This window comes from Pinus tabuliformis, chromosome 3_2 (assembly GCF_031772625.1).
Source record: "Pinus tabuliformis cultivar Carrire ecotype Pingquan chromosome 3_2, CPIR1, whole genome shotgun sequence".
Lineage (NCBI taxonomy): Eukaryota > Viridiplantae > Streptophyta > Pinopsida > Pinales > Pinaceae > Pinus > Pinus tabuliformis.
This window is the reverse complement of record NC_142302.1, coordinates 932,513,394-932,527,967: the sequence shown is the minus strand read 5'-3', so window position 1 is coordinate 932,527,967 and position 14,574 is coordinate 932,513,394. Positions and strand designations below refer to the sequence as shown.

General features: G+C 35.2%; 1 pseudogene; it reads left to right on the top strand.

Annotated features, from left to right (window-relative positions):
- The first annotated feature begins 456 nt into the window (after positions 1–456).
- LOC149183705 (ADP/ATP translocase ER-ANT1 pseudogene) lies at positions 457–6,348 on the top strand (annotated as a pseudogene).
- The last annotated feature ends 8,226 nt before the right edge of the window (positions 6,349–14,574 follow it).

Sequence of the window (14,574 nt, the reverse complement as noted above, 5' to 3'; positions counted from 1 at the left end):
TAAGTGCATTTTATAGAATCACAAGTTTAGTCTTAATGACATTGATGATCACCTGAATTCTATGGAGAATTATTTGGTGTCGGACTCAGGCTCCCGGGATCTCTATGATCTTCCTAAAGACCCTGATGACCCTCCAGTTAACAATGATCTTGACCTTATTGTTATCTCTTCTGACCAAGATTAGAAACTTGTGTTATAGTTTTGGTTTATATGGTTGAACACACTTTAATGTTGTTGATTTTTTTTGGCTCTCAACAATGGGGATGGCTCATGATATGAAGATGTATTGGTGGTTCCCTGTTTTTCCTCTCGTTCTTCTTTGTGTGATATTTTGCAATGCCTCTCTCTATTTTGTTTTAGTGCCTCAAAGTTCTACATTGCTGCTCTCGCCTGTCAACTCTTGGTTTTGTTCCAATGTTGGAAGTTGTTCCCTTCAATCACAAAAAGATGTTTTTTATGGCGTCAATTGGTATCAATGGTTGACTTTTTTCTACAAGTATCAAGATGTTTGTGGTTGGTGCAATTTACCAAGTCATCCTTTGCTGGATGGTTCATTTTGCAACTAGTTATTGTTGTCTTGTACTCGTGGAAAATTGTGACTCTAGTTATTGTTTCCTTTCTAGAATGGCTCTTTTGTTGTTGGCTACAATATTATTGTAATTGCAAACCATTGGCCATCTAGATTTATGTGCTACCTTGAGGTTGGTTTTCACTCATATGTCTTCGTCTCTCTCATCTTTTGGAAGCTTGGTATTTAGATTCGGTTTGTAATATGGAGTCTGGTTCTATGAATTGCTCTATGGTTCTCAGTGCTTTTTAATATTGGCTTTCAAAACCATGTAGATATGAATGATGTCTAAAATATAATCTCTTTTTATTAACTATACAAATCATTATAATTTAAAAAAAAATACATTATATCAGTTCTTTGAAAATCAAATCATTGTAGAGGCTCTAATAACACTTTCTGGTCACTAAACTTTATCAATATTTTATAAGTGAAAATAAATCCCCAAAAATTATATTTTTCCATAATCTATATCTCATCACAACACCATGTATATCTTAAAAATGGCTAAACTTAATCCAGCGAAATTGAATTTAACCTACATACCAGCCTAAGTTTAATCTTCAACCCCAAATTTATTTAAAATCCTTAACCGAACTAAATAGAAGTCAAATTCTGTCAAAATGTAAATGAAGCACAAATTATTAAAGAATCTCATATTTATCCTTCATGTTTTCACAAAATATCAAATTGCGAATCTCATATTTGTTCAAATTTATCATGGAAAAAAAGATAGAGTTTGTTCATTGAAAAATCACAATATGAAGAAGTTTGGCTATTTATAAGGATTGCTGCCTCAAATCTGCCAAAAATTAGAATGGAAAAGTTGGAATCTCTTTTAATGGACACTTTGGCTGCAGGAAGGATTCCAATTTGACCGTTTATAGTTCTAACTTATTCATTCATTATTTTTTTGTCTATTCTAAATCATAATAGATAACAAAAGATTGTTTTATAAAAATTATATAATTTTAATATAGAGAGGTTACGATATCATAAAGAGGGTTACTTTTCTACGTCCAGGATTCCATGTTTATTTAGGTTTCTACAAAGATGGTGGACCCTTAGAGTCTAAAACATCATGATGTTTTAATGTTGAGGTAGATATTAATATAATTAATAATGGAAATAAGTTGATTATATGTGTTTATTATTATTATTAAGAGTAAAGATTTAGTCAATGGTGTAATTATGTTGATAAGTATGTTCATTTTGAAATAAGTTTTTCACAATTTTAATTAATTTATTAATAATTATTAGGTAGAGAGCAGGGATTTAATATTTATAAAATATTTTAGAATATTTTTGGTAGTATACACAAATAAAATGTTGAGATTTATTTCTATTTTATTAAATTCATTAATTAAAAAAATGTCATATTAACAAGTGTCATATGAAATGAGTTGTGGTTTTTTGGGCATGTTGTATTGATGAGCCATGGTATTGGCCCATAGTATTATAACAAAGTCTATTTGCAAGTTAAGAATCTCGATGATAAAGTAGGATGAATCTTCATAATTAGGAATCTTATTGCATGATATTTAAAAATGTATATATCTGTTTAACTTCTATCAATTTTTTTTATCATTAATAATAATAATAATTATTATTTTAAATAAAGTTATAATTTAATTAATTTTTATGTTTTTTTGGTTTTTTTAGCAACTTGAGATCTATGATGAAGGTGTTTTGATTCTTATTATAGATTGATGCTTATTGGCATTTACCATCCACTTAATTTAAATGGCTATGCTAATTATAAACCAACCTAAACCATCTTAACTATGAATCTATCAAGCACTGAGAGGGATCAAATCTCTAAAATCAAGGCTCAAATGAACAATTCGTTTGGTTTAAAATAATGGAAATCGCATTAGAATTGCAACATGCTATTTTTCTCTGCAAGTTTCAAAAACTTACAAAAGTAGAGGGCTTGACCACAAAGGCCCCTTTACAGCCTTAAAAATGGATATTGCAATCTATTCTCAGCTTGGTGAAGTCCTCAATGCTAGGACTGCAAGTGAACAAGCTAACATTCTTTGTTGTAAAGAAGATTGTGATCCATGATTTGGCTTATAAAAGAGAGTAATCATTAATGGGCAAGAATTTCATAAGACAACAAAGGTTGAAATATCTTTGGGGAGCAATGGCTTACTCTATGTGGGGGCACTTGATTTACTCGTTAACAGTGGTTTGGTAGATGGGAGAAGTCTGGTAATTTCACATGTACTACATACAATGGAGCAAGTGTAGCAGATTATGTAATTTGTTCGCATGGTTTATGTGAGAAAATGGAGGAAGTTTTGATCCGAGAATAACTTTGGGCTTTAAAATCTAATCACAATTTTTTTTACTTAAACTTATCTTGGATTGGAAAGAAACAACTTGGAATGAAAACTTAGTGTATTCAACAAACTATCTCAAAGGGAAGAATTGTTTTGACTCCAAAAAACTAGAATACCTTCAAAATAATGCTAAAGGGGATATTTGAGAAGGAGAAAAATCCATTCCATGGCCTTCATAGCCATGAGATAACACATTTACTTCAAAGTGCACTTTGCAGAGTGCAAAAGAGAAAAAAAATAGGAAGTCTAAAATAAATTGTTTTTCAGTTAATGCTTGGTTAAATGAGGGATGCAAAAGGGCAAGGAGAATGTTGAAAGAGTCAAACAAGGATAACATAAGTCTCAAAGCTTACACGCATATTTTAAGAAAGAAAAAAGATGATTTCATGGTCTCAAGGAGGGAAGAACTAATCTTCCTTGGGAAAAATAACCCCAAGTTATTTTGGAAGGAGTTCCAATTGAGATAGAAGCATAATGAAAACAATGTTACAACTTCTTAGTGTTGTGATTATGAAAGGTATATTTATGAGTAGGATCCCAAGGTTGAGCCTCGCCCCTTGGTCAACACTGCTACTAATTTTTTTATTGTGCAAGAGGTCGAGATGGGTATTAAGATGTTGGGCATTGGAAAAGAAAAAGACTAATTTGTACTAAAGTGGGGTGACATCAAGCAGAGTAGCTAAATTGGGGTTTGAAAATTCTTGCACCTCATTTTACAAAAAAAATCAACAGCATCATGCAGTTGGTGTTCCTCGGAGATTAGATAACTAGTCTAGAAAAATTTCTTTTCAAGAGTGGTGACATCAACAATCGATCAAATTATTGGACCATGATGATAAAGCCCTTGTTTGCAAATCTATTTGGAAGTATGTTAGAAAATAAAATTAGCAATTAGGCAAAAGAAAGAGACAAATGTGCTAAAGGGAAAACATATTTTAGACCTAACCATTCCATATTTGATCACCGTGTAACTTTAGGGAACATCATCGAAAAAGTTTGAGAGTAAAAGGAGGAAGCCTTTTGTTGGTTTATTGATTTCAAGAAATCTTTTGACACGATCCCTAGGGATAAGATTTGACACATAATGGGGGAATTCAGGGTTCCTAGGAATCTTGTAGAAGTTATTCATAAGTTGTATGGGGAGGTGAAATTCAAAATCAAAACTTCAGTTAGCATCTATGAAAATTTTAGGAGTGATATCGAGGTCAAGCAAGGGTGCCCATTGTCCCCTACCCTTTCTCCTTTATATATTGGCAAACTTGAAGAGTGGATAAACTCACTATGTGGTGATAATTTCCATTTGGGAAAGTTTGTTATAAGCCTTCTTTTATATGTAGATGACCTTATTTTGATTGCTAAATCTACTCCTGGCTTGCAAGAGCACTGACTTTCCCTTTTTTTGTAGAAGGATGAGGATCTGCAAGTCAATATTAGCAAGACAAAACTGGTGGTTTTCTCTAACAAAAGAAAACATAGCCATAATAAGCTATATTTTGAAGGCAATACTCTTGAAGAAGCCGTGGATTACGAATACCTCTGAATTGACATGAACAAAAATCTTTGGGAAGGCTACAGAAAGAAAATAATTTTGGGAGGTTGAAAAACATTTTATGCTTTTCAAAATAGGTGTAGAGAGGAACAACTATGGGATTGGAAGATCACTCAAACTCTTTTTGGGAATTTAGTGATTCCAGTGGTTCTTTATGGTTGTGAACTGTGGGACAACAATACATCTGATTTATAGTGGAAGCAAATTAAGAAATGATTGATTATAAACAAGTTCAAAATTAATTTTTTTGTTCCCTATGATATCATGCTAAGTGAAATGGGGGCTACTCCTATTGAAGCAATTGTTATGGCACGACTCATAAGATATTTAAAAAAATTGAGCAAATAGTAGAGGGCAGATGGCCTAAGGTTATCTTCAATGACACATTGTGCAAAAAAAAGACTTGGGTCCGGAAAAATAACAAACAATTTAGTAAATGGGGTATTTACTTGAATATGTGCCCCATAAATAACGAGTAATCTTTATGTGCGATTTTTTGGAAAGTTTTCTTATTTATTTTTTGAACTAATTTGCTAGAATCTGGCAGAGATTCATTGAAATCACAAGTTTGACAAGTGAATTCTTCATTATCGAAGTGCCCCAATGGTTTTTGAGGGTGTTGAATCCATATATGCAGTCCAAAAATCCGTTTAAACAACACAAATCAAGGTTTGGCCACAATTTTTTTCGTCGGATTCTAGCCAAAAAGCCGCCAAAAACTCCAAATTGTCACACTTAAAGACTACTCCCATAAACAGTAAAGAGATAAAGGCTTTTGTTATGGACATGTTCCACACGTCTATTTGGAATAAAGAGCTAGGGAGAAAGAAAAAGTATTATATTGAAGAGTTTAATCTCACTCTTAATCATCATAAAAAAATATACATCAGGGCCAATATCTCACAGAGACCCAAAATTCTTATTGCTCAGTTAAGAACTAACTCGAATTAACTCTCATCAACTCCATTGTGAAACAAGGTGTTGGAAAAGACCAAAGAAGTTTGGGGAGAAAAATTGTGTATTTTTTGCACTTTTAGAAAAATAGAAACATAAAACATTTCATTTTAGAATATAAAGCCTTAAAAAACAATACAAATAGCTATTACGCCATAAGGTGTTTCCCTTTGAAATCAATTCCCCTTATTGCCCACCTGTCATCATTGTGAACCCCATGATTATGTGTTAGACAATTCAAAATGGCACATTCATCCTATCATGAGACGATAGTTACAAATTCGTTGTAGACTGTAGTTACAAATTTGTTGTATATTGCAGGCCCTTAATCTCTCTCATGAAGAAGGAGGAGAACAGAGATGGTAATGGGCCCTTGGGGTCACATTAATCTTTGCCCTTAGAGAGATTTGCAGCAGGCTTCTTGATGGGAGGCCTGGAAATTGTGGTGTCAAAGACAGTTGCAACACCTACTGAAAGAGTGAAGTTGTTGATGCAGAACCAGGGTGAATTACTCAAGAGGGGTTGCCTTGCCTACCCTTATAGTGGGATTGGGCATTGATTTTCCCGAGTAATGTGTGAGGAGGGTCCTCTGTCTTTCTGGAGAGGCAATGGGGTTAATGTGATTCGCTACTTTCCCACCAGGCCCTTAATTTTGCATTTAAGGACTACTTCCAGACTTTTCTTGGGTACTCAAAGGAGAAAGATGGCTACATGAAGTGGCTTGCATGGCTTACAGGGAATATAGCTTATGGTAGGGCCACTGGTGCAACCACATATCTTTTTTATATCATTTGGACTATGCACGAACACGACTTGGTACAGATGCACATAACATTCAAGAAGGTGGTCAGTGCCAATACATAGGATTGTTGGATGTCTGTAAGAAGACCATTTCCAGTGATTCTTTTAGGATTCCTGCTTTTCTTTTATGATTCTGTCCATCTGCGATCTCTAGAACACTGTTTAGATTTTGGCTCAAATGTCAGTTTCAATAAGAGTGCGAGTAATTGGCAGAAAGATGTTGCTACCTTTCTGGACCTCCTTAGCTTCCATATTCTTCATCTGATGTTGAACTGTGTTTATTCGCAAGACAACATTATTCTGGTCATATCTGACTCGCTTTTCGTTTGTAACTTTACTTTCCAAAGTAGCATGCAAATTTTCACCAAGATCAGTAACTTGGTGGGAGGTTGGCTAGCCTCTGTACCCTGTTTCCTTTTACAACTCCGTCCATTTGCATACTCGAGACCGGTGTTCATATTTTGGCTCAAACCATCAGTTTGTTCCGCATTCATGAAAAAGACAACATTATTCTGGCCATATATACTTGCTTTTTGTTTGTAACACAGTTTTCAGAGTCCATAACATCAACTGGGTTCTAATTTTCTGACTAGGACTCTTTAATCTCAAAGTCTCTCACTGCCTCATTAGTAGAACTTTTAGAAGCTTCGTTGGGATAGTGAATTTCAATTCTTCTCTGAATGTATGACTAGAGATCAGACTTGCCCTGATCAAAGAACTCTTGAGAAAGTGTTGTCTCATGTCCAACTTATTTCCTGCAAAACAGACATGCTGAGAAATTAAATGTATTACCTTGTGCTTATCTGAAATTGCTATATCTTATATAGGTTTCGAAAAACAAATCTGACCCTGTCGAGTTATTTACTATTTTTTCTCCATTTTACTTAGAGCAAAACTCAAAATGACTGGTGATCTTAATGGACGACAGTAATCCCTGCACATGGCAGCCTCAACACTTTGTTCTACAATCAATCTTGAATTCCCTTTCAGAGTGAAATAAGATAGATTTTCAGTGCTCAGGTAAAATCCAAAATTGGGGATTCCTCCTTGATTTACATTATCTCCTTTCTTGTCCTCGTCACTCTTTTCCAATACAACTTTGGTAGTTTTTCCAGAGGTGGAGAGACTGTGGATTGGCTGTTAGAAATGGCAACTAATCCTCTGTTAAAGCTCATCAGTTTGTTGGGCTTCAAAAGCAGTGCAAAAACTATAGACTGGTTATTGAATCAAGCACAGCCGAGCATTGCTGCAGCAAAAATGAATGGATTCAAACCCTCTGAGCATCCCAAGTTATCATCGGCCATGAATGTCACTCCACAATTTCCATCCACACAATGGGAGACACCAGGGTTTCAAACTCCACAATTCCACAATTTTGATGGACAATCTCACAACCAATTGCAGAGCAATCATGGCCAAAGTTTCACAGAAAAGCAGCAGCAAGTTCAATTTGACAGTAATGGTATTGGTGAGTTCGCAGAGTACCAATCTTTGAATGGGAGTGGAGACCTTTCTGATCGGTCCAGTGGGGTTAACTGGAGAAGACAGGAGGCCGAGTATAGCAATCATGCTGGGAACCACTTACAGAGTCAAGATCCTTCTAGGCACCGAGGGAGTGAGACAACAACACAAATTGGAAGGGCCACAACTAATTCTGCTCAAGGTTTAGGGCAGAACCCTAATATGGGGTTTGATGTGGGTTATGTCGAACATGTGCAGAACAACAACATGATCGAGGGAAACACTAGTCAGCAGAATGAATTCTCAGGCCAATTTCCTGATCCAAAAGCTCTTTAGGATTTTTATTTCGCCAACCAACACCTTGCTAAGATATTGGATCCCAGAGCATGCTTAAAGTATTTTATGCCTAGAACCAGAACTAATTTGTAAATATTAATTCCTAAAATCAGAACCAATTTGTTAATAGTCATGATCAGAACGAGAACCATGTTGAGAATATACAACCTAGAGCCAGTTTGAAAATATTCATGCCCAGAATCAAAACCAATTTGTCAATAATCATTCCCAAAACCAGAAGCAATTTGTTAATGATCATGATCAAAACTAGAACCTTTGTGAGAATATAAATCCCCAGGGCCAGTTTGAAAATATTCCTGCCTAGGACCAGTACCATAACCAATTTGTCAATATTCATGCCCAAAACCATAACCAAAACCAATTCGTCTCTAGACCAGTGTTCAGATTTTGGCTCAAACTATCAGTTTCAATAAGAGTGTGAGTAATTGGCGGAAAGATGCTGCTGATTTTCTGGACCTCCTTAACTTCCATATTCTTCATCTGATGTTGAACTGTGTTTATTGGCAAGACAACATTATTCTGGTCATATCCGACTTGATTTTCATTTGTAACTCTACTTTCCAAAGTAGCATGCAAATTTTCACCAAGAAAAATAACTCGGTTGTTTGTGGGAGACTGGCTAGCCTCTGTACCCTGTTTCCTTTTACAACTATGTCCATCTACATACTCCAGACCAATGTTCATATTTTTGCTCAAACCATCGGTTTGTTCCGCATTCATGAAAAATACAACATTATTCTGGCCATATATACTTGCTTTTTGTTTGTAACACAGTTTTCAGAGTCCATAACATCAACTGCGTTCTGATTTGCTGACTGGGACTCTTTAATCTTAGAGTCTCTCACTGCCTCATTAGTTGAACTTTTAGAAGCTCGGTTGGGATAGTGAATTTCAATTCTTCTCTGAATGTATGACTGGAGATCAGACTTGCCCTGATCAAAGAACTCTTGAGAAAGTGTTGTCTCATGTCCAACTTGTTTCCTGCAAAACAGACATGCTGAGAAATTAAATGTATTACCTTGTGCTTATCTGAAATTACTATATCTTATATAGGTTTCAAAAAACAAATCTGACCCTGTCGAGTTAATTACTATTTTTTCTCCATTTTACTTAGAGCAAAACTCAAAATGACTGGTGATCTTAATGGCTGACAGTAATCCCTGCACATGGCAGCCTCAGCACTTTGTTCTGCAATCAAACTTGAAGGACCTTTCAGAGCGAAATAAGATAGAATTTCAGTACTCAGGTAAAATCCAAAATTGGGGATTCCTCCTTGATTTACATTATCTCCTTTCTCATCCTCATCACTCCTTTCCAATACAACTTTAGTAGTTTTTCCATAGGTGGAGAGACTGCGGATTGGCTATTAGAAATGATAACGAATCCTTTGTTAAAGCTCATTAGTTTGTTGGGCTTCAAAAGCGGTGCAAAAACTATATATTGGTTATTGAATCAAGCACAACTGAGCATTGCTACAACAAAAATGAATGGATTCAAACCCTTTGAGCGTCCTAAGTTATCATTGGCCATGAATGTCACTCCACAATTTCCATGCACACAATGGGACACACCAGGGGTTTCAATCTCCACAATTCTACAATTTTGATGGACAATCTCACAACCAATTGCAAAGCAATCATGGCCAAAGTTTCACAGAAAAGCAGCAACAAGTTCAATTTGACAATAATGGTATTGGTGAGTTTGCAGAGTACTAATCTTTCAATGGGAGTGGAGACCTTTTTGATCGGTCCAGTGGGGTTAACTGGAGAAGACATGAGGCCGAGTATAGTAATCATACTGGGAACCGCTTATAGATTCAATATCCTTCTGGGCACCGGGGGAGTGAGACAACAACAATTGGAAGCGCCACAACTAGTTCTGCTCAAGGTTTAGGGTAGAACCCTAATATGGGGTTTGATGTGGGTTATGTCAAACATGTTCAGAACAACAGCATGATCAAGGGAAACACTAGCCAGTAGAATGAATTCTCAGGTCAATTTCTTGATCCAAAAGCTCTTTAGGATTTTTATTTCGCAAACTAGCACCTTGCTGAGATATTGGATCCCAAGAGCATGCTTAAAGTCTTTTATGCCCAGGACCAGAACCAATTTGTAAATAATAATTCCCAAAACCAAATCCAATTTGTTAATAGTCATGATTAGAACGAGAACCATGTTGAGAATATACAACCCCAGAGCCAGTTTGAAAATATTCATGCCCAAAATCAAAACCAATTTGTTAATAATCATTCCCAAAACCAGAACAATTTCTTAATGATCATGATCAGAACTAGAACCTTTCTGAGAATATAAATCCCCAGAGGTAGTTTGAAAATATTCCTACCCAAGACCAGTACCATAACCAATTTGTCAATATTCATGCCCAAAACCAGAACCATAACCAATTCGTTCATAGTCAGGATCAGAACCAGAACCAATTCGTCAATATTCATGCCCAGAACCAACGTGGAACTCAAGGAAATCAGGGAGGGAATTCAGGATCATATGAAGAGAAGAAGAATGCGGGCACTGTTAATAATTGGTTTGTGAATGGCTTAGCTCCTTAAGAGGTTGGTGCTAACCTTGAAAGCCGGTAAACTTGAAATTTTCTAAGCGTTTTTAACTGGTAGCCGTTATGATACTGTAGTATTTTCTTGTGTAATTTTAAAGATGATTCCACAGACCTGGATGTAATAGATGATTGAATTTCAGGTAGTGGCTTATGAATTTCCATATTTACTTACTTTTGGCATATTCCTATTTGAATTTAGCATTACAAATGATCCTTTGTGCATGTTTCTACCCATCTCTGAATAAATGGGCATCCATGTTATTACCTAATATTCAATATTTGATAGTCCCATATTTTTAAGCCTTGTGTCACTAATTTTTTTTTTTTTTTAAATTGTGAGTCATTTATTGTGTAGTAGTTGATCAAGGTTTGTTTTTTCACACAGATTGAATTTTGGGTTTTTAATGACGATTTAACATACATGAATGCCCAATGTTAATGTAAATGACAATATTGTCAAATATGGTATTTATTTAAATACAAGGTTAATGTAAATGTATATATTATTATTATAATATTGTTAAATTTAGTTTTATGGTATTTATTTAAATACAAGGTAAGAAGAAGAAACGTAAAATATTTTCAAAATTTTTACCAAAAAAGCTCACTTTTTCCATTTTGTTTACAGCCTATAAAATGGGAAAGAAAAGAAAATTGATTGCAACAAGATAAGTACTAGAGTTTATAAAAAAAAAATTAAAAGGAGAAGAAAATCGAGAACCTAAAGAATATAACTAGCAATTGTCCCAAAAGGTACAAAGAGAGGCTGATAGGATTATTAAATTAGAGTTGTTGAATTTCTCTAAAAGAGATATTGGTTGAAGCCTACAAGGAGCAAAGAGATTTGATGTTTGGAGTTCTATGCTATCTGGACATCATATTTCTTTAAATACAATGTAATTTTTTATAAAAGTTCAAGCCCAATGCAGTTCTGCCATGCAAACAGTTCTGCCATGTAAACATACACTTAAATCACCACTGGACTTATGATATTGACAAAGTTAAAGTAAAGTGGTATACAAGAGAATGTATCAAGCTAAACCACAAGTTACACATCTTCAGACCTGAAAAAGTACATAACAATGGTCTGGCAAATCAATAGCGATATCATACTTGCTTTTCCTTCCACATACATACAATTGCTCCAAAGGCAAGGACAAGAAAATTTTCAGCTCTAGTGAGCACCAGTGGGTCACTAAAACGAGTGACCACAAGAAGAGACACAATTGTATTAATCGAAAGAAAATACAAAGTTGCTAATTAGAAATCTATTGTCAAACACTATTGTTCTCATAAGTAGTGTTTGTTATCACATGCGTTTACAGTGGCCATTCAAGTTTCAATTTTATTATATCAGTTAGAACTTGTTTTGGTTCACAATCAATATTTTCTATTCAACTATATGTGTTTTATGTTTTGCAGATAACATAAAGAACAAAACAGTAAATCTCATCCTCTCATCAATAATCACTATTAAGTTGTCTTCAGTGAGCCAGTGAAGTGTAATTAAGATGGCCATCATTCCAGTGTCAGCCAATGGAGTGTAATCATAAACTCATCCTATAGAGATCAATCACAAGAATAATGTCAAGCTGTACCATCCAACAATAAGTTTTTCTTTTCAATTAACAAGCTACTAGTTCTTTGGCTGTCACATAAAATATAAATTGAGGAGTTAAAAGACACTAGGGCCATTATAGCTAAATATGCATCAAGGTTTACTGCTTCACCTGACCAGAATGAAAAAAGAAATGCTACAACCCAATAGCAATGGATTCATCAACGAAAATTGGCTAGACTTTAATTAATTCACAAAAACGTTGAATGATATCAATTGTTCAAAAGTTTTAAACAAGTAAAGAAACATAAGAGAAAAGACAAGAAATGCTCACCAAAAGACAAGAGATGTGCAAATGATTAAATTAGTTACTGAGGTGTGCTGAAATGCCTTAAAGTGCTTATAGACTTTAACTATATTTATTAAGGACCCCAACTCGAATTTGCAGAGGAAAAGGTTTTGCCCCTAGGTTTGTTATTATCATGTTCTTGTTCTCTAAAAGTTTGCTCCAAGTAGATCAAGTGGGCAAGGGAATTTACATGGACTCCACTCAACTTCAGACACAGATTTAGCCATTATGCAGAGTGATTGAAATTGAACACAGCTAAGTAGTGACATTGGCTCACAGTAATACACCAAATATAAGATATTAAAGTTTTTTTTTTTTTTTTTTTTTTTTTTCCGAAGAAAAAAGCGAACTTTTTATGAAAATAAAAAGTTACAAGCATATGCAAGTAAGAAAAATTATAAGATATTGAAGCTTTTACAGAAGCAAGCAGTAAGAAAAATTATGAAGCTCAGAGAAGTAGATTTAAAATCTGGACTACTGTTTGATACCAAATCATCATCAACTCCAAGCATTGCAAGTGATAGATGAGTTTGGATGTCACAACTCCCAGAGTTTTCTCCAGATACATTCTCAATCAATTCATCTAATTCCATGGACATTGTCGATTACCTCTTGGTCCAATAAGGTAGGTCATCTCCTTCTCCTCGTAGTAATTTCAACAATTTTCCTTCAACCGATCATTTTGGGTGCCTGTTTGAGGTACTGGAGAATAACGAAGATGAGCTTAGGAAGGACAATGATGATCAAGAAAGGTAGAGACCATCATCCACAGTCTGCAGTTCTATAAAATAAAGAACATGACAAAGATTTTACGTGATAAGATAATGTCTGCTGCTCAGGCACTGCATCAATGTATACTGTATTGTTCTCATCAATCTCCCCACTGATGAGCATCCAAGATAGCTGAGTGAGAACTTTACTTTTCAACCATCGTTGCAAGGGGCGAGCACCATAAACCTGCAAGTACCACGTTACCACGTTATCCATTTAGAGGTTTTAAATGAGAATCCCCAACTAGGTCTTGCATTTTACTCACAAATTTTGACCTAAATTGCCCGTAAACCACAAAGGCTAATAATGATCCTGCCTGCTTCACTAGTATTAACAAGTAAACAATGCATTAATTTATATTAATCGGCAAACACACCAAAAACATCCCTTTACTATATACTTTGAACTAAGTTCGCCGAGTACGCAGAGACAGGCAACACCCCATTTTTAAAGTTCAAGTGCGAGAGGAAAATGTTAAAATTTAAAGAACAGAACTGAAATTTATATCGATGGGATCCATACAGAAGGAAGAAAATCATGTGAAAATTAGAAAATCCGAAATTGAATGTGAAAATTGAGAAAATTGAAAATCTCAGAAAGCAACTCTGTAAACTGAAGAGTTCACAGCTCGTAAAGATCAACCGTTGGCCACCACAACCAACTACCAACAAAAATATCAGACTAAAATTACTCCTTAGACAGGTTCATGAAAAATATATGACAGACCATTGAAAATCTGAGAAAATGAAATTGTAAACTGAAAAGTCTTGCGCTTTTAATATTCACTGTTGGCCACCACAACCAAAACTCTGCAAAACATCACACTCCTAGAATAACTTTCCACACAGGTTTATATGACAGGGCATGGAAAATAGAAATCAAACCTTGAATAAAATCATTGTACATGAAGAACATCGAGCAAACATTATGAATGAAAAATACCAGGCATCAGAATATAACATATAAATCGCAATTCTAGATTGTTTCAAAGAGAGGTAAGTCGAATTTAGTCAGGGAACCCTCCCACAACATCTCCTACGATGTTGAGACATGTGTCCAAGGAGTGGGTCATGTCCCCTGCAATAGGGAAAGGGAGGACTCGTGAAGGAGATGCGGTGTCAAGTTTATTAGGGTAGGGGGCACATCCCCTAGCAAGTTAGACTGAATAAAACAAGAAACAAAGTCATTACTTACAGGATCATAGGCTTCGTGAACAACAAGATCCAGAGCGGCATTTGTAAACCTTAAAGCAACACCTCTCTCTGCAAGACGAATTGCAACATATTTCAT